The sequence below is a fragment of the Silene latifolia genome, chromosome Y, assembly GCF_048544455.1.
Source record: "Silene latifolia isolate original U9 population chromosome Y, ASM4854445v1, whole genome shotgun sequence".
In the NCBI taxonomy this organism is placed as follows: Eukaryota; Viridiplantae; Streptophyta; class Magnoliopsida; order Caryophyllales; family Caryophyllaceae; genus Silene; species Silene latifolia.
The window spans coordinates 34,250,985-34,270,312 of NC_133538.1; positions in this window are offsets into that span (position 1 = coordinate 34,250,985).

The window sequence follows — 19,328 nt, forward strand, 5'->3', positions numbered from 1 at the left end:
AATTCACCCTAATACTCACTATAAATCTGGTATAAACTCCCTTATCTCTCTACAATATACTTTGCCAAGTAACACACAACTTAATCTCTTTAAGTTTACTGACTTGAGCGTCAGAGTGAGTCCGCTCGGTACCAAGCCGAGCCCTCAGTTTGTTCATTGTTTCAGGAGAGGCCGAAAGGAAGAGTCAAGCAAAGTCATCATTCTACAAGCATACGTGGTAACAAATCCTGCTCCGGAATTACACCCGGAACAATAACTATGTTGACTCGCTTCATGTCGGATGTAGGAATGTTGTACGTTGGAATTCCATAATTATCAATGTGTATTCAAAATTTTGATCTGAGCTTGCATATACCTAATATACATACCCATCACAATTCCTCCCTCGATGCTACTAAAAGAGTTTGAGCTAAAGTCAAGATGTACCAGTTTTCTCATGTTTGTCATCTAAAGCGAAATCGAGCCGGAATTGAGCCGTTGAATAAATTTCTTCCGAGTAGGAGGAATCTTAAGGAAATCATGTTTGCAAAAACATGAGGGAGCAGTCCTTCTAAATTGTTAAGAGAAAGACTCTAATAAGAGACGTAATAATAATAATTGGGTGCTAGAGCTAAGTTGATTATAATCATTATAATCATGATACTATTAATATAATCGTAAGAAATGGCAACGTAAATTCGAGAAGGAGATTATGAATAGTGAAATTTTAGGTTACCGATTATGGGCATTGTCAATCCTGCCCTTCTAACAAAAAAGGTATGTTTTTGTGCACAGACTCAACACTTTATGTTACATGTTTAATCCATGGTTACGGAAAGTCCAATTTTAAATTTGTAGAACTCTTTGGAGCGATATTACAGTTCAATTTTACGAAAACTGTAAAAAAAAAAAAATTATTAGAAAAAAAAAAACTTTAAACGTAAAAAAACATACAAACAAATAATAAAAATGAAAAAGGGGTGTACACAATTATAATAGAACTATAAAAGCAAGTATCCTACAAAACTTATACGAAATCAAAAATTATTTCCTATTAGAGATAATTTTTACAAGGAATTCTATCTTTTCAAGGATCTATTCTTATAGTTTCTTTTTTTATTAATGTACAATCTCTATCTCTTTAAAACAATCATCAGGAAAACATTTGAATCACATACAAAAAGTTGCAAGATTAAAGAAATGAGACACGCTATAAAAATTTTAAAAACTTAAAAATATTCATGAAGTGAGAAGAATAATCAACTTTATAAGTTATAACAGAAAATAAAGAATATAAATACCTAAGAGTCTAAGACATCTAAATAAGAAAAAACGTAAACAAATAACTGGTATCGAGGCTAATCGAGAGTATTTTGTACATTTAAGTTTGGAATATTGAGTTATATTATTGATAGTTAACAACTAAGGAGAATATATAAAACTTGAAATTAAATAATACTCCTTCCATCCCAATTAATTGTTGTCCTTTGATTTTGACACAAAGACCAAGGAAAGAGGAGATGGCCAATAACCAAATGACATGTGGAACAAAGTGAATGAGAATGATCAAATTACTCATCAAGTCAAGTTCATTCTTAAAATAGAAAGGACAACAAATGACTGAGACACCTGTTTTGGTAAAAATTTACCGAGTTATCAATTTAATTGTGTGAGTGATAGTTATTGTTCTTAATGCCAATTGTGGTTAAAATGCAAATGATAGGAACGACGAAGTAAAGACAAACGAGGAGAATGACACGGAGGATTTTTGGTGACGCGGAAAACCCGGTGTGGGAACAACCGCGGGGGGAGTCGGAATCCCGCCAACTTTTGCACTATAATCGAGATTTTCTGAACAAGTAAGGAAATACAAGTGTAACGTTGCTAGAGAAATATCGCGAATCGTAGATGAATTTTAAGGAGTGAAGTGTTGCTTGATAGTACTGATGAATGCCCTTTGTACGTTGCTCTCCCCTTGTTTTTATAGCTGCCAGAACCAGATTTTAGGGTTATCAAACCGCTCCCTGCTTCTGCTCCTGGATACTCGGACAACTTCCATAAGAATAGGGTTGGTTAGTTGACTTGGTAGATATTTTCTTTGTTGCACGTGTGATATCTTTTGCCTCAATGTGTGCTTGTTCCTTTTTCAATCTTATGGCCCATAACATGCCACCTCAGTGATCTCTCTTTCCCTTCTTCTACCAATTGCCGCGTGCCACGTCGTCACCCCATTGCCACTCTTTTTGCTAGTAAAACAATGCCACGTCATGGATGATAAAATTTAATTTTTATCCCTAACAACACCCCAAAATGGAAAAGCACAACAAATGACCGGGACAGAGGGAGTACTAAAATGTATTAGGAGAAAATAATTTAATATTTCTATTTCTATTGAAAGAAATATAGTGTATAGGTCAAAATTGATGAACTACAATTCATACCGTGTCAAGAATCCTCTTACCATAAATATGCCCTTTTTTAAGCATATTCCGTCTTCAAAATTTGTATAGAGCTTTAACAATTGCTCTTATACACGTAGAAATGAAGAAAAACAATAAGCTCATGCTCTATTAGAACTTGAGTTATTACAAACATCCCGTATTTTCATGCACACCTATTACGTATTTGAGTATTATAATGATTTATATTTCTTAACAACTATCTAAAGTAAATAATTTACATTTTAATTTGATTTTAAAAATATAAGGATCATATCGAACACAAAGTATAATTATTTTTGATAAATCTCTGTGACGAGATAGACGTCGAGATAGAATAGAATTCTAGTCGAGACGGACACATCGGCATAGTCAGACTTCTATCATTAATAGAACTCGTATACTTATCAAATTGTATCTAATTTATTTTGTCCTAGTTTAAGAAAGATACTAGCTTTGTACGCCTATATAAGGTGATGCCCTTATTGAATAAAGATACACAATAATTAACCCGAATACTCGTTCTTAACATGGTATCAGTTACCAGGTTCCAATTCTAATAAAAATCCCATAAAAATTCCAATTACAACCTATCACTATGTCTGGTGATGCTGTTATTTCTACGCAACTCCACCACTCCACCTAAATCCAGCCGTGTCTTCCTTCCACCTTGGAAGTCAAGACAACCCTGGCAATGACTAAAGAAATAGATGCTTTAGAACTCAATAATACATGGGTCCTTGAAGAACTACCTTCTGATAAAAAGGCTTTGGGTAACAAATGGGTGTATCGTATTAAATATAATGCCGATGGTACAATTGAAGGTCTCAAAGCACGATTAGTTATTATGGGTAACCATCAAATAGAAGGGGTTGACTATGACGAAACTTTTGCGCCGGTGGCCAAGATGACAACGGTTAGATCCTTTCTTGCTGTGGCCGTTGCTCGTGGGTGGTTTGTGCATCAAATGGATGTACATAACGCCTTCTTACACGGTGACCTTGATGAAGTCGCCTATATGAAATTACCTTATGGGTTTCGTCATTCCAATCCGAATCTTGTGTGCCGCCTTAAGAAGTCCCTTTACGGACTTAAACAAGCACCTAGGTGCTGGTTCGCTAAATTGTCTGAAGCCTTACAAAAATACGGGTTTCATCAATCTTCAGCTGATCATTCTCTATTTACATTCATCCGCGACGGGAAGTAGGTCCATGTCTTAATTTATGTTGATGATTTAGTCATTTCTAGTAATGACTTACTAGCCTTACAAAATTTTAAAGACTATTTGGGTACTTGTTTCCACATGAAGGATCTCGGAGAATTACGCTATTTTCTTGGCATTGAGGTAACACGAGGATCAGATGGTTTCGTATTATGTCAGCGTATATATGCCATGGAAGTTATTGAAGAAACTGGCCTTTTAGGATGTAAGCCTGCTGCTTTTCCTATTGAGCAAAATCATAGACTCGCTCTCACTACGAGCCCTCCACTCGCTAATCCGGAAAAATATAGGCGTTTGGTCGGTCGTTTAATTTATCTTGCTGTCACTCGACCCGACCTTGCCTATTGTGTACACATTTTGTCTCAATTTATGAATGCTCCACGTCTTGCTCATTGGGACGCGGCTCTCCGGGTTGTCTGCTATCTTAAAGGGTGTCCGGGTCAAGGCATTTTTCTCCCTAAAGACAATGATTTCCAACTCCATGGATGGTGCGATTCCGACTATGCCGCCTGTCCTATGACTCGTCGGTCCCTAACCGGCTGGTTTATTCAACTTGGGGCCTCTCCTATTTCATGGAAAACTAAAAAGCAACAGACGATCTCTCTGTCGTCTACTGAAGCGGAATATCGCTCTCTTGCTGCAATCACTCGTGAACTTATCTGGCTCCAAGCTCTCCTAACCGATTTGGGTATCTCTACTACCAACGGGATGGCTGTTTATTGTGATAATAAATCTGCTCTTCACATCGCTAAAAATCCCGTCTTTCATGAACGTACTAAACATATCGAGGTTGATTGCCATTTTGTTCATTCTGCTATCAAACAAGGCTTGATTCGTCCCTCCTATGTCCCTTCGGCTACTCAATTGGCTGATTTATTTACTAAAGCTTTAGGCAAGGCTCAATTTCTTCTACTTTTGTCCAAGTTGGGTGTTCTAAATCTCTACGCTCCAACTTGAGGGAGGGTGTGATGAGATAGACGCCGAGATAGAATAGAATTCTAGTCGAGACGGACACATCGGCATAGTCAGACTTCTATCATTAATAGAACTCGTATACTTATCAAATTGTATCTAATTTATTCTATCCTAGTTTAAGAAGGATACTAGCTTTGTACGCCTATATAAGGTGATGCCGTTATTGAATAAAGATACACAACAATTAACCCGAATACTCGTTCTTAACAATCTCCCATCCGGATTATACAAGAATTATCATTAAATAATTTACTAACTATGAGTCTATGACTGATTTTGTATGATATCATCAAATTATAACCATCTTATTATTTAGAAGATTTTGCAGCCAAATCATTGATTATTAGTATAAATTAGTTTATTGAGAACATAATTTTACTCACCCGCATTTGGAAAAATTCTTAGTATTTGTAAATATAAGTCGTCTTTGCCGTAGAAACAATATTTGAAACAATTATTTATTAAGAAAATCTCTCCTACACACACATACCGCATGCATGAATGCGAAGAAACAATTGTTTTGTACCTTACATATGTAATCATCAGAATTTTGTTAGTCTATATTGTTCATGGTTAATTCTGCTTTAATTTCAGCTCATTTCAATTCAGTTTAGTTTGGTTCAATTCAGCTTCATTCAGTTCAGTTTAGCTCATCACTTCACAAATCAACTCTTACTTCAACTCTATTCAGTTCGGTTCAATTCAGCCACATTTAGTTCAATTAAATTAAGTTTAGCTCCTAGTCTCCTATCAGTAAAAAAGAACAAGGCTTTCATGTTGTTTAAAATCATCCGGATATAAAATCATTGTTCATATATATGTCATCATTAGAATTTCCCTAAATTATTGCACTTATATGCTCAAAATCATATTACGAAAAAGCTCAGCCAATCGGCCTGTGCATCGCACAGGCATTAAATCTAGTATATATATAAAAGAGGCTTTTTTCAGGTAATTCTAGAGACTCCAAGTTTTTTAAAACACTTTAATTAAAATAATAATATTAGTTTTAGAAAAAAAAACAGAATTTGTAAATATTAATCTTAATCTAAAAAATATCTATCTATCTATATTAATAAAGAAAACTTTTTTCGAGTGATTATAGAGTCTCCAACTTTTATGAAACTCTGAAATTTAAAATAAATATAAAAATTCACAAAAGATGTAATTTCAAATAGTCTTATTAGTATGTCATTATTTGAATTAAAACTCCAACTTCTGATATAAAAATTTAACAAAAGATATAATTTCAAATAGTCTTATTAATATATTAGATTAGATGTACAGTTGAACTGAAACTCCAACTTCCAATCTAATGCTATTACCCCATATAGTAATCTCATTATATATACGGACTATGGAGTACCTCGCATTGTGGTATATCGGTTATTAGAAGTTTTTAGTTGGGCAGTATTATATGTTCATTATAGTTATATTCATAGCCATTGTATTAATGTACACTGCATTATATTATACTTTACGTAATGAGTATCCTCATAATTTGTTGTTTGATGACAGGTTTCTATGGTGCACGCTAAATTGACGATGCTAAAAGAAGTTACGTCATCATTAAGGTTAGATTTTCTATCGTAGACTCCTTAATTATTTTATGTGCGCTTAAAAATAGTACTTTATCGTATATTGTAAAATCGTAATTTGTTACTGTTTTGATTTTATCCTGTAGGGTATTGTTTTTGTAAAAGAAATAAAAATAATTTTATTGTTGACAGAAGTCAAGACATTCAAATCAAGGTGATCGAGATGCACTAATATGCTTGAGATTAGACTCCTAATATACTTCGTCGAAAGAAACCTACGACAAATCTTGGTCATTGTCGAATAAAGGTATACTGCTGAGAGACAAGCCAAAGCAAAAGCTGCACAACAAAACACACTTCATCAACCAAATATTAACATTGTCACAATAAGCAATTGAATAAACTCCTTCACGTAGCTTCAAAATTCAGATGCAGCTCCACAGATATCGATTAAGCTTCCTACGGAATGAATTATGAAATCTTAAGTTCGTCTTATTAAAATCAAGAGGAAGTTAAGTCGAGTTAGGCCTTCTTAGTTTAGTGGAGTCCTTTATTGAACTCTTATATTTGATAAATGATGATTGAAACTCTGTAACTACATACCTATTGGTTGTCAAACACTCCTGACTCCACGTACTTATAAATTAAGTTATTCAATGCTTGAGCTTGGATTTTAGAATCTTATCACTATTTTGTGAAAAACAAATGCTTGATCTTATAAAATATATAGTTACTTTTTCAATTTGTCAAAAGTTAATGTCCCTCGGCGTATTTCTAAATATCGTTGTACTTTGAGATTGGAAAATATTAAGATAATTCTACTCTTAATAATTTAAGGTAAGAGTTTAATACTTCAGAAACTTAAGAGCACAACCTAACAATGTCCCAAAAATTAACACAAAATTTAGTTAAACATGTTCTAACTAAATTATAATAACACATAGTTTCAATCATACAAACATTTTTCGATTAATACATCATACACGATAGAACATTACAAATAGGCCCGTGCATCGCAGGTGCATTAAATCTAGTATATAACTAAATGAGGCTTTTTTTCGAATTATACTATTAGCATTAGAATTAGGAGATAATTAATCAATATCTATCTATATTATTAAATCTATCTATATTATTAAAGGAAGCTTTTTCCGAGCGATTACAGAGAGTCAGAGTTTTTAGAACTTCTTAAATTAATTTTTAATTTAGAGATAATGATCAAGATGTAAATTAATAATTAATAATTGGAGAAGAACAAATTTTATCACATTATCATAATAAGAGAGAATATTTTAACGTTAACTAAGCTAAATCCTATTGTACATCAAACTCTGATAATAACGAATATAAATAGTCAATGATGATTTTGGCCATCCTCACCCAATGCTAACTTAGCAATTATACGTTTTTTGTTCTTTTGTATTGTCAAATGCTTTTATCTTAAATTGCAATTTTTCTGTAGCATCTTATATTTGTTATCACTGTTTGCAGTTTTAATTTTTTTTTAAGTTAGTATTATTGATATTGATATTATTGATCATATAATTGATATTGCTCTCTTTATTTTTCTTTTGCAGCACAATTACATTGATATAACAAGGGATCAGACTGAGTAATTAGATGTTTGCACGATCTTTACTCACGATTCGCAAATAAAAGGTAACCATGAAACAACGAAAAATTCTCATGCTTCGCTTAAGAACCGGCGTTCTATATTTCTTTATACAAAAATATCCTTGATTTGTATGGTTGATTTTGTTTTACGTTGGTAATGCTTAGCAATATTGATTTCTCTTATGCTTAGATATTGACTTTTTTTTTGTTAGAGAATAGAGACATTGGTCAATCAATATATAATTTTCAAACAATTCGATTAATTTCGAGTAAAAACAGGCCGGAACGAATTCTTTGCCGTGATAGAGGACATCCTGGAGCTTTGTGACGGCTTTATACAAGTTGTTTGGTCTTTTATTAGTCGTAGTAGTAATAGTGTAGCTCACGAACTTTCGCATTTTAGTTCTATCGGTAGTGAGGTGGTGTTTGATGCGACGTTAATCCCACGTTGTATTGCGAACTTTGTGATCATTGATCGTCTTTATAGCCAGTAATCCCTTTGGGGATTTTTTCAAAAAAAAAAAAATATATATATATATATATATATATATATATATATATATATATATATATATAGAGGAAGGATCAACTAAGGTCCTCTATATATTTGAGTCCATAAGTCCTATTGTGAGCCATTGGATGGAGGGAGATGGATGGCCAAGATCAACCTCCAAAAGTGTGTTTATGTACTAATATCACTCATTCTCTCCTCCTTCACTAATCCTTCTAATTAATCACTAATTCACTATAACTTCTTTTCCTCTCATCCACTTCTCTCATATATCACACAACTCATCTTCTCTCTAAAACCCCAAAAAATAAAAACCCAAAAAATCCAAATAAATAAAAAACCCAAAACCCAAATAAATAAATAAAACCCAAAAAATCCAATTAAATCAAAAAACCCAAAAAATCCAATTAAATCAAAAACCCAAATAAATCATTCATTCTTCTCTTCCTCATTCACCACCACCCACCACTATCCCACCCGACACCAACTCACCGCCCACCACCGCCGCCACCGCACCACCGCCAACTTTTTTTTTTTTTTTTTTTTTTTTTTTTTTTTTTTTTTTTTTTTTTTTTGGTCTTTATTTTCATGTTTTGAGTTGTTTTTTCCATTCATTTTTTGTTGTTGTCTTTTATTTTCTTTTATTTTGTTACTTCTCCTTTTTTATTCATTTTCTCAAATCTCTTCTTGTTATACTTTTTTAAGATTTCGGGTTTTAAATCTTGTTATTTGGTTTATTTTAGATTTCGGGTTTGGTTGGGTTGTTGGTTTTTTGGTTTTATTATTGTTATTTGGTTTTTTGTTTTTGTTATTATGAGTTTTTTTGGTTTTTGTTATTATTTTTTTTTTCATATTTTTCATATTTATTGTTTGATTTTTTAACTATTTACGACTAAAGTTATACATTTTATGACCAAAGTTATACAAAAATGCACCAAAGTTATACAAAAAATTGGACTAAAGTTATACAAAAATGAACAGAGTTATACAAAAATGAACCAAAGTTATACAAAAATGAACCAAAGTTATACAAGAATGGACCAAAGTTATACAAATATGGACTAAAGTTATACAAATATGGACTAAAGTTATACAAAAAAAGATCAAAGTTATACAAAAATAGACCAAAGTTATACAAAAAAAGATCAAGTTATACAAAAATGGACCAAAGATTATACAAAAATGGATTAAAGTTATACAAATATGGATTAAAGTTATACAAAAATGGACCAAAGTTATACAAAAATGAACCAAAGTTATACAAAAATGCACTAGAGTTATACAAAAATGCACCAAAGTTATACAAAAAATGGACTAAAGTTATACAAAAATGCACTGAGTTATACAAAAATGCACCAGTTATAAAAAAATGGATCAAAGTTATACAAAAATGGACTAAAGTTATACAAAAATGGACTTTGGTGCATGTTTGTATAACTCTGGTGCATTTTTGTACAACTTTGGTGCATGTTTGTATAACTCTGGTGCATTTTTGTATAACTTTAGTCCAATTTTTGTAGAACTTTAGTCCAATTTTTTGTATAACTTTAGTCCATTTTTTGTATAACTTTGGTGCATTTTTGTATAACTCTGGTCTATTTTTGTATAACTTTGGTTCATTTTTGTATAACTTTAGTCCAATTTTTGTATAACTTTAGTCCAATTTTTTTTATAGCTTTAGTCCATTTTTTGTATAACTTTGGTTCATTTGTGTATAACTTTGGTTCATTTTTGTATAACTTTAGTCCAATTTTGTATAACTCTAGTCAATTTTTGTATAACTCTAGTCCTTATTTGTATAACTTTAGTCATTCATATGTATAACTTTTGTCCATTTTTGTATAACTTTAGTCCATATTTGTATAACTTTAGTCAATTTTTGTATAACTCTAGTCCTTATTTGTATAACTTTAGTCATTCATATGTATAACTTTAGTCCAAAATCCAACTTTAATCCAACAAACTTATAACTGTTGTCCAAATGTATAACTTTAGTCTAAAATTGTATAACTTTAGTCCAAAAATTGTATAACTTTAGTCCAAAAATAAAAAACCAACAAAACTGAAAAAATAAAAACCAAATCTCGCCAATACTAGATCTAAAATAAAAAAACCCGCCAATCTAACAAAAAAAACCCGTCTAAGAAAAAAACCAAATAACTAAAAAAACCAAATAACTAAAAAAACCAAATAACAATAACAATAACAAAATAAAAAACCAAATAACAATGTATAACTTTGGTCATAAAATGTATAACTTTAGTCATAAAATGTATAACTTTAGTCATAAAATGTACAACTTTAGTCATAAAATGTACACCTTTAGTCGTATAGCCCAATTAAATCAACAAATTATATATATAACAAAAAAAATGTCATTAAAATTTAACAAAAAATCACCAATAGATATGAATAAAATTAATACCAAATCTAAAATAATAAAAAAATATCTAAACCAAAAAAACTATTAGAGGTAAAAATCAGAAAAAAACAAAAAAAAAAGAAATCAGGAAAAAAAAACAATAACAAGAACCAATAATAACAATAACAAAACAAAAAAACAAATAACAATCACAAAAAACATAAAACATAAAACCAAAGGAAAAAACAAAAAACAATCTAACAAAAAACATAAAACCAAAGGAAAAAAAAAAAAAAAAAAAAAAAAAAAAAGACGCAAAAAAAGAACGCATAAAAGGAGAAAGGAAGAGCAGGGAGGGAGAAACAAAAAAATCGACCAACAAAAAAATCCGGCCAAAAGCAAAAACAACACACACAAAATTCGAAAAAATCGACCAACAACCAATACTCGATCCGGAAAAACGATAAAAAATTGAGAGAAATAAGAGGTGCGGGAGGTGCGTTGGTGACGGATCAAAATCAACATGGAGCGATTGTTGTGGGTTGTTGGCGGGTTTCGTGGTTGGTGGGTGGTGGATCTAAGGTTTGGATCACGGTGGAGGAAGAAGAAAGGGAAAGAGGAGGTCGTCGGTTTCGTGGTGGAGGACATCGGGTTTGGCGATGGTTTCGTGGGTTGTGGGTGGCGGCGTCGGTCCGTGCAGTGGTGGGCGCAGATGTTGTGGGTTGTTGGCGGGTTGTTGTTGTTGTTGGTTGTTGTTGTTGTTGGCTGGTTGTTGTTGTTGTTGGTTGTTGTTGCTGATGTCGGTGGTGTTGGCGGTTTTTGGGTCGGGTGTGGTGTGTGGTGGGGTGGTGGTGGGCAGCAGGTGGGTCGGGTGTGGTGTTTGGAGGAGGGGTTGTGTTTGGGTTTTTTTTTTTTTTTTTTTTTTAGTTTGGGTTTTTTTGTATAGCTTGGTTTTTTTTTTTGTTTAGAGAGGGTGGGAGAAAATGAGAGAGAAAGTGAATGTGAGAAATGAGAAAAGATGAGTGAATGAGGAAGTGAGTTGGGAGATTAGAATGGTGGAAGAGTTGTACACAATTAGGTAGAGTTATACACAATTAGGGAAGAAGATTAGGGAGGGAGAATTGTAGCCCTCCATTGAGATGTAATCTCATCCCTCCATCCCTTCCATCCAAAGGCCCTTATAAGGACTTAGGGCCTTATATGATAGGAGGACCTTATAAGAACCCTTCTCTCTCTCTCTCTCTCTCTATATATATATATATATATATATATATATATATATATATATATATATATATATATATATATATATAGATAGGTTCAGGTAAGTCCACAAATTTGGTTGAGTCCCTAAGTCCCATTCTTAGCCAATCATTTTTGAGTGTAACTTTACTGATTTATGAGTGTAACTTTAGCCATTTAATGATTTGTAAGTGTATCTTATCTTTTAAGGCCAACTTATATACACAAATTTGAATTTGTAAATTAAAATTTATGTAATTTTAACAAAAATCTATGTAACTTTAGTGTCTTACGAATGTAACTTTAGTCATTGGGAGTGTAATTTTAGTCGTCGGAGTTATAACTTTTGTAATATGGTGGTTTGTATGTAAAACTTTGAGTTTATATACTTTTATGAGTGTAATTTTAGTCATTTGAGGTGTAATTTTAGCCGTGAAAAATGTAACTTTAGTCATGTGGTGATTTTTATGTATAAATATGAATTTATATACTTTTCCGAGTGTAACTTTAGTCTTTGAAGTCGTAACTTTAGTCGTTGAAGTTGTAACTTTAGTCGTATAGTAGTTTAATGTAAATATTTGAATTAATATACTTTTCTATTGTAAAAGTAGAGTGTAACTTTAGTCCGATACGAGTGTAATTGTAGTCCGATACAACTCAGAACTTTAGTATGATAAGGTCAGAACTTTAGTTCGATAGCTTGTAACTTTAGTTCGTCAAGTGTGTAACTTTAGTTCGCTAAGTGTGTAACTTTAGTCCGACAAGAAGCTAATACAACCATGACCACCACCACCACCCTCAGATCTGAAAAAAAAGAAAAAAAAAGGAAGAGAGGGAGGCGGCTATACACCACCACGCATCACGCACCACAAACACCATCCCCCACCCATTCTCCACCGCGGCACCACCATAAAAAAAACAGAAAAAAAACAAACAAAAAGACACACCAAATTCACCCATCAACAACCAACAACAACCACAACTTTTTTTTTAAATCTGGAAAAAAAAGATAGGAGAAGAGGAGGAGGCGGCGTGGTGGAGGAGAGGGGTTGGTGAGCGGCGTCGGCGTCGGCGTGGTGGAGGCGAGCAGTTAGTGAGGCGGCATGTGGTGTGTGGTAGACGGAAAAGGAGAGAAAGGGGTGATGGTGGTGTGTGGTTGGTATGGCGGCAGCGGCGAGTGGAGGGCAAAGGCGGCAGGGAAGAGGTGTCGTGGTAGGGGGCGGTGGGGACGTGGCAGGCAGGAGGCGGCGGGGGTCGTGGCAGGCAGGAGGCGGCGGTGGAGGTTGTTGGGGAGGAGAGATTTAGGGTTTGTAGAGAGGTGAGAGTTTAGAGAGAGATGAAGAGTGAGAAAGAGGGAGGCAGAAATGAGAAGGAAATTAGGGTTTTTTCTTTTTATAGGGTGATTTTTTCTTAGATCTAATCTCAGCCCTTAAATGATTCTCATCCAAAGGCTTAGATTAGGACTTATGGACTCAACCAAAAAGGGTGGACTTACATGATCCTTTCTCTATATATATATATATATATATATATATATATATATATAATTTCATTATTGTCTTTTATGTGCAGGAATTTAATAAACCAGGAGTACGTAGTGGAGCGAAGAGTTTTAGTTATTCCATTATTATCATAAGCATACTCTTCTTTTAAGTTGATAAAGTGTGTATTGTAGTAGTCCCCAAAAAGTGAAATATGGAAAAAAATGTTGTAAATATATTCTGTGACACCATATATTCACTTTGTTAGTTATTTTTCGTTGTATTACATACAATGCGAAGAGTAAATAAAGAAAGGTTGTACAAAACCTTGCTTGACATAAAAAATGATATTACATCACTACTGTTGCAAAAAAAAAAATACTTTTTTCAATAATTTCATATACAACTAATACAAACTACTATAGGTATACAAGATGAATTTTCACGTTTCAAACTAATAGTAAGAAGACAATATAAACAAGAGATAATGAAACCCATATACTCTACTGGGTTAGGGAACGATCGATTTATTTAAGATTGAGCTTCGAAGAGCTCTTATTGAAAGTTAAGATTTCGAGCGATGTTAGAGAGTTCAACAATCACAACTAATATATTGATTTATTATTATTATTATTATTATTATTATTATTATTATTATTATTATTATTAAATGAGTAAGAAGTTATAACTATAATTAATTTGAAATAAAAACAGCCAATTTGTTGGTGTACGTACAAAGCTTTGTCGCTCTGTTTCTGAATTCAGTCTTTAGTGAGCCATCATATTTGTAGTAGTCAGGCAACCCATTAGTAATCAAATTAGATTGATAAAGCGATTCTATTTTTCTTTTGATATTCTAAAAGATTTATCTATCATTACTTATTTTATAATTATATAATTACGTATTTCGTAAAACGTGGGGTTTCTAAAGTCGCTTGATCATATAGGATCTTAGTACTCCGTATATCTTATTGACTACAAGAGTTTAATTAGAATTTAACGATTAGATAGAATCCTACATGACATTAACATACATCCCTACTTATTTAGTATATTATTACTTGAACATATGTGAGCAATAAAGGACATAACAAAAAAAAAAAGAAGATAAACATTATTGAGATATTGTTCTACATGAGAATTGGTGTTATACGAGATAGCATTCCACACAACAAAAAATATTAACTTCTTTTCTTCTCAAAAAAATATTAACTTCTTTTATTTAGATAAACAATTCAATAAGTGAATTAAAATCCAAAGAGAGAGATAAACCTAATTATGAATATCGGAGTGTATATTATATAATAATTTTAGAAAACTTAAGCTAATGTCATGCTCAATTATGAATAATGACACGACCCGAAAACATAATACGATCCGAGTACAGCTTAGATTAAATTTTAGTGACACATTTATGAAACGTGAATGCTAATACAACTACGGCGTAAATTTTACCTACACGTCCCGATATTTTGACTTTTCAACGTCAATTTTTTTAATTTATCAAAAAATGGTCAATTTGTGAATAGTATACAGTTGCTTTATTTTATTTTGTGAGAGAGAAATAAAACAAGTGTAAACTATTGGCCGAGATGGAGGGAGTAAGATATATCGATTGGTTTTCTACCATATTGCGATCATGAAAACACTTTTTAGATAATACATTATACATGATAGAGCATTAAAATTAGGCCCGTGCATTGCACGGGCATTAACTCTAGTATCTAACTAAAGGAGGCTTTTTTTTTTTTTCGAATTATACTATTAGCATTAGAATTAGGAGATAATTAATTATTTATAACTTTTCTATTATAATTAGGAATATAATTTTCCTATTAGGAATGAGAATTAATTAATTATTTTACCATTTTCCTATTAGAAATAGGAAATAAATTAACAATTTATTAAGGCTTTTTTTTTCCTAATTATACTATTAGGAGGCTTTTTTTCAAATTATACTATTAGCATTAGAATTAGGAGATAATTTAGGAGATAATTAATTATTTATAATTTTTCTATTATAATTAGGAATATAATTTTCCTATTAGAAATGAAAATTAATTAATTATTTTACCATTTTCCTATTAGAAATAGAAATAAATTAACAATTTATTAAGGCTTTTTTTTCCTAATTATACTATTAAATTAGGAGAAATAATTATTTAAAATTTTTCTATTATAATTAGGAATATAATTTTCCTATTAAAAATGAGAATTAATTAATTATTTTACAATTTTATTATTAGAAATAGGAAATAAATTAATTATCTACAATTTATTAATATTAAAAAATTATTCATTTGTATCTCTTCACTTTTTATTAATTAGAAGGAAAAAAACCTTTGATATATTTATAATATCCAATTTTATAACAACTTTCGATTAAAAAATGAGGTATTATGAGGCTAAAAGGCACTTGGTCGAACTGGGTTGTGACAATTGTGCATGCATAATACGTACTACATGGAATTTACTCTTGTAAAGAGTAAAATGAACACTGAAATATGTCCCTACGTCTTTTGTTATTGTTGATGTCATATTTAATTATACATAATTTGAAGTTTATTTTTCAAATGTCATATGTATTTCTCCTACTAATTTTAAAGTTATTTCCCTCACAATAGACTTCACTTTCTATTGATAATTTATTATTATATTATTTACATTCATTTGTCATTATATAAAAGTATATTAATCAAAATTTAAATAAGATATTCACAAATTATTGATAAGTACAAAGTTTGATATCTATTTTTCAAGGAGTATTAAAAGATAAAGAAAGTTGCTGCTAATTTGCGAATCGAAATATCATATTATGACAAATGAGTAAATGTTTTGAAAAACTTTATTGTGCGATCGTTTTACAATTTAAAATAAAAATGGTACCACGAGTAATAAAATAGATTTGAATGAGACTTAAAGGTAAATTAGATACACTTATTATAGAAATATGTATAAGGTTAAGATTCAATTCAAGCAACGATCAACATTAAAAAAAAGTCATGAAAAATACATAAAAGGGTAAGAGTAGTTTTTCCCTAACATAGTGAAAACCGTCTCTCTCTAACTTTTCTTCTGATAAATTTACATGCATAAAAAACGGTACTATTCAATTATATGGAGCAAACTAATTATTGTTGATGATATATATATTTTTTTTTGTGTAAATTGAGCACATCATCACTATAATTTAGGAAGAGATACGAATTGGGGAAGAGTGAGACATATTCGTCATTCATAATACGATGCTTTAACCACCTTTAGGCAAAAATATAAAAATAAATGAAAAAAATTTAAACCTAAAAGGGGGTCACGTACTTGCCGACTCTTCTATAGTTGTCTGTCGCATTAATATTTTCATTAAGTTTATGACATTTATTTCATATTAATAAAAAAAATGATTATACTGCTTCATACAATTTGTGATTTATAACTTTTAGCTAATTTATTTGAACTTGCTTAAATTTATATATTTTAAGTAAAAAATATTAATTATAAATATGATAAAGATAAAGTTTGAACTTTAATTTTCTCAGAGATAAAAAAAAACCTCAATTTTTATTTTCTTATAATATACTAATTAAAGGTCATAATGTAAAACATGAAATTACACGACAATCTACTATTTCATTATGTCGATGATCAACACTCAAAATAGCACATTTGCTATTTAAATAGTGTAAAAAACTCTCAAAATGCTAAAAAAAATGTTGAATCTGTCGTTATCAAACAAAACCTAAGTTTCTGCATTTTTTTCCGTCATGTTCAACTTAATCTTTACGGGATAATAATTATGAGATAATAAAATTTGATGAAAAAAGGACAATAATAATGAGATGAAGTAAGATTTATTCAAACATATTCAGTTTACAAACATAGTACCCAAACACTTTGTTTGAGTATCTGGAATGGAGGTAGGGGAGGGGGCGAGTAAAAGACTAGAAGGGAAAGGGAGAGATAAGAGGGAAGATTGCTTCTTAAACTTTTCTTTGTTGAAGGAGAAATAAATTGTCTTCGGTAAGGGAGACGAGGATCCATATCATCTGGAGTAAAAATTGGTGTTTTATGGAGGTGAATGCGATTTATGACTTCTTAGATGTAAAACGTGGCATAAAGGTAGTGATAGTGGATAGAAGGTTGTTTTTGCGGGTAAATTAGTGGGGTGGAGGGAGGGTGCATTTATGGAGGGTGATGAGTTTAACGAGGATAGTGATAATAAATAAATAAGGTTATTTATCAGCAAAATATCACTTGCATTAAAACACATAGGTAACATGAATAATAACAAGAAACCTCAAAAGATCATACTGATAAAATTAATCTTGACCCCATCAATCCAAATTAAAGTAAAATCTTAATTCTAACAACATTGTCGAGAGCAAGAGTTAGTTTCCATTGGATTGTGGATTTTTCTAGAAGTAGAGGTTTAGTTTTGCACTTGGTTGGATAAATTTGAGAGAAGTTTCGAAGAGAAGGATCGATCTTTCAAGGGATGAGATTGTTTTAAATCATGTGTGTGAATAAGGAAGAAAAATAGAGGTTTGCGTGAAGGATTTTGTTTCAAATAAGAAGATGGGGGCAAGACTATTATTATAGGGGGGTGTCATAATCAACCCCAGCCATGTAGGATTGCGTTGGAATTTGATTCACATTCAAAGGTACGTCTATAGTTGGACCGAGAGATATAATATTTAACTACCTGTAAATATTTTTACGTAACTACCATTTGACCTAACAATGATTAAATTATGGTTGTTATTCTAAAGAAGGAGATTTGTTGCATCATTAAGTTGACTATGCAAAGTAGATATCATTATTTTCCTTGACCAATTAAAAAACAAACAGGTATTAATGAACAAAATCTAAAAACTCCCAGTCCCAAGTATCATATATATAAACTTCATATTGGTTTTATTTTCCTAAAAAAACAACATTGTCAAGAGCAAGGGTTAGTTTCCATTGGATGGTGGATTTTTCTAGAAGTAGGGGTTTAGTTTTTCACTTGGTTGGATAAATTTGAGATAAGTTTCGGGTACAAGGATCGATCTTCAAAGGATGAGATTGTTTTAGATCATGTGTGTGAATAGGGAAGAAAAAAGATTTTGTTTCAGATGAGAATATGGGGGCCAAGACTATTACTTGGTGTGTGTGTGTGTGTGTGTGTGTGTGTGTGTTCATAAGCAGCCCTAGCCATGTAGTATTGCGTCGGAATTTGGTTCATATTTAAACGTACTTCTATAGTTTGACCGGGAGATATAACATTCCAACTAACTCTAAATATTTTTACATAATTACAATTTCATCCAGCAATGATTAAATTATGGTTGTTATTCGAAAGGAAATTTGTTGCATCATTGAATTGATTATGCAAAGTAGATATTATTGTTTTCCTTGACCAATTGAAAAACAAACATGTATTAATGAACAAATTCTAAAAACTATCAGCCCAAGTATCATATATATAAACTTCATATTAGTTTTATTTTCCTAAAAAAAAAAAGTATTTTATTAATCAAACAATCTTTTATTCTTATGTCAATACTATATTAATGGGAATTATTTGTTGGTCATGCGGCATACATAAAATCTTAGCCTTGAACGATGTACTATATGTCTATATTCCATTTGATTGTGAAATTTATCACACATTATTTTAATATTCGTGCAACGCACGGGCAAAAAAACTAGTCTCAGAACTGTTTTTCAACTTCCATAAATTAAAGACCTACACTACCACCACCTACACAAATCCTTGCAACGACTGACCCATCCTTTTGGCTCCGGCCACCACCTCTGCAACGACCGACCCATTTCATTTCGGTTCCGATCACTCCACCACTGCCCAATGACAACTCCTTCACCCATCGACCAACACAAGTAGAAGAAGAATGTCGGTAGTACGGTAACTCCGATCTCCAAAAACATGTTTGGGTTTTGATCTTAGAATCACTATATTTTAATATGAA